General features: G+C 34.3%; 1 pseudogene; it reads left to right on the forward strand.

The window, feature by feature from the left end:
• The first annotated feature begins 291 nt into the window (after positions 1-291).
• Positions 292-804, forward strand: LOC117238465 (annotated as a pseudogene).
• Positions 805-3,031: the final 2,227 nt, after the last annotated feature.

Consider the following 3,031-nt stretch of genomic DNA (forward strand, 5'->3'; position numbering starts at 1 on the left):
ACAAAGAATGTAGTGAGAGTCAGGAACCACAACACAAGAGAATTTTGGACAGTGAGGGGAGTCAGACAAGGGTGCCCGTTGAGCCCGACGTTATTCAACATCTACGTGGCAGGACTGGAAGAAGAACTAAGGAAAGGACAAGCTTGGGGCATAGTGGTAGGAGTAAGAAAGGTATGGTCGCTAACTATGCAGACGATATTGTGCTGGTGGCGGATAGAGAAGAGGAGCTAAAAGAAATATTAAAGAGATTCAAAACATTTTTAGAGGAAGCCGAATTAGAAGTGAGCACGGAAAAGACCAAAATAGTAGTTTTCGAAAAAAAGAAGGAACAAAAGGAGACAAAGAAAATGGAAATGGGGAGAGTAAGAATTAGAAGAAGTGGACGAGATAAGATACCTAGGGTACATACTATAGAAAAACGGCAGTGATGAGACACATACAAGACAGGAAAAAGAGAGCAACAATAGCAATGAAGGAAACATGGAACGTGGGAGAAAGAATATTCAAACAGGACTACAAGAGGAGAATAAAGATGTTTGGAGCACTCGTAGAGAGCGTGGTGCTGTTTGGAGCAGAGGTATGGGACTGGAACATGGAAGAAAGACTGGATAGAATACAAAGAAGATATACGAAATGGATATTAGGTTTAAATATGACAACACCAAATTGATAGAAGAATGCAAGATAATAGAAATAAAAGAAAAAGCATTAAAAAGGGCAGCAAGGTATGAAGAAAAAGCCCTAGAATCAAAAAAGGAACTAGTAAAGGAGTATATAAAGGAAAGAGAGAATCTGGGGAAATGAACAAGAAGGGAAAAGAGCAAGAAAGAGAAAGAAGGGACTAGAAGAGGTGAGAAAGGGAGGGACGCAGATAGAAGCAAGAGAGGAGCAAGAAAGGATGACAGCAAACCAAATTATAGAAGAAAGAAGAAAGAGAGACGCAGAAGAGAGGAGGAAAAGGATAAGGGAATCCAAATATAATATACGCTACAGAAATATCGCCAAAGAAAAATTACCAAAATACTTAGAAGGGAGGATGAAGTGGAAGAGCAGAAGAATATTGGCAAGATTTAGATGTGGAAACGAGACCAAAGCAAGGGAATACTGGAAAGAAGAGGAGGGGAAAAAGATGCAGACTATGTAGAAAGAAAGAAGAAGACCTGAGACATATAATAGAAGAATGTGAAATAACGGCAGGACCAAAGAACATAGGAAAAACGCTAAATGAAACTAGAGAATATTTGGCAGAACTGAAAGCAATAATAGAGAAGAAAAGGGCAAACGACAGGAAGGAAGCACAGCAAGGAGGCTAAAGCCCAAAGTTGCAATAGTTTTTAGTCATTAGTTGTTAATTTGTAGTTTCTAGCTTTAGTTTCTAGAGATAGGATAATTAAGGGAGTGCAATAGAATAGAGTGGTTAAGAGGGAAGGTAGACATATAAGAAGCGAAATAGACATATGAGATGTAAAACTGAAAGTTCGTTCAAAGCCGAAAGGCACGGACTGAGCAATAATAAATAATAAAAAAATAAATACAAATTTCACACACACGCCGCGATCGTAAATAGTAAATTCTTTTTGAGGGCGATCTTTTCTTTATCGCGAATTTATGTACTTGCTTTATGACGTAGTTTATCTTAAGGTCTTTGTGAAAAATACTTCCACTGACATAGCTCAGAGCGGTTGTTACTCTTAAAGCTTCATCTTGAAATCTGTGGATAGTGTGCAAGTTGCTTCCTTGGTCAGAGTTGTATACAATGCATCCATATAAGAAAGTAGCTTTATATAACAGAATTTTTTTTGTAATATGAGGGAAGATTTGTATCCCAGGGCCTAATACAGACTTACTTTTAAATATAATTATTTTTTCACTATTTATATATTATTTCTCTCCATAAGTTCTTTTTCTAGATACATTCCAAGATATTTAATTGTGTCTTTTATAAATATTGTATGTAGATATTTATTGTTCAATTTGATTTGTGGTCACGTAACATATTTTAAAATAAAAGGTGGGCTAATTTTTTTGCACGAATTTTAATTTCTTGTCTATTTCTTTGTTCACACAGCTATTTTGTCCAAAGAATTCTGTAGAAGTTTTGATGGTTCAGAGAGATTTTCGTGGAATGGCAATATCATAGCGCCGTTTGAATATGTAACTGTAAACACATTTTCGCTACAGGGTCAAGAGAGGTCTATAAATACATCTGTGTCACTTTTTATACAGCATTATATTACACGATTCACAGTCACGTGGTTCTTTTTAACACGTTTTATTCATAATTACACAATTTTTTAACACATTTCATTTACATTTACTCGATGTTTTTTACTTACTTTTACACAGTTCTAAAAAACACACGTACGAATATTTCAAATCTTACTTTTCTTAAATATAATTTAGATTTTCATGAAATAAAATATTTTTAGTGAATGTATTTTTATATTTTAAATTACGTTTTGTATAGTATGTGTTAATTAGTTTGGTACAGGTTTTATACTTTCTTACAAATCAATTTTTACACAGCATTTGCTATACGATTTTGTTTGCATAGTGCGCGTTTACCATATAAGAAGAAAGACAGGTTTATCTGATATAACATGGAGACTCGAACGCTTTCTTGAGAAACACTGGCTAGTATGGGACTAATCTTGAAGAAACTGCCATTTTGTTTAACGTGAAAATATTTCTCGTTTAAATACAACTTCTGTAGAATATAATAATTGCGTGGCAATTCCTGGTTGAGTTTGTATAATTAGCTTGTATGCGATACTCTATCGATTGCTTGACCTGCTTGCTTTCCAGTAGTGTTCCCGGAATCCAAATCGATATCGCAGTATCAAACAATTTTCTTTTATTATCTGTTTTACTTATTTTAAAAATAACTCCTCAGATAATTTTGACAGGGTGGCTATAAATAATTGAGCAAGAAATCGATTTATAAGAAAGTAGTGAGATATTTATCTAAGTTTGGAATAAGGATGATTTCAGCAAATTTCCATCGTATTGGAAATTATTGATTTCTAATTAT

Source organism: Bombus vosnesenskii, unplaced genomic scaffold (assembly GCF_011952255.1).
Source record: "Bombus vosnesenskii isolate JDL3184/JDL3185 unplaced genomic scaffold, Bvos_JDL3184-5_v1.1 scf7180000013512, whole genome shotgun sequence".
NCBI lineage: Eukaryota > Metazoa > Arthropoda > Insecta > Hymenoptera > Apidae > Bombus > Bombus vosnesenskii.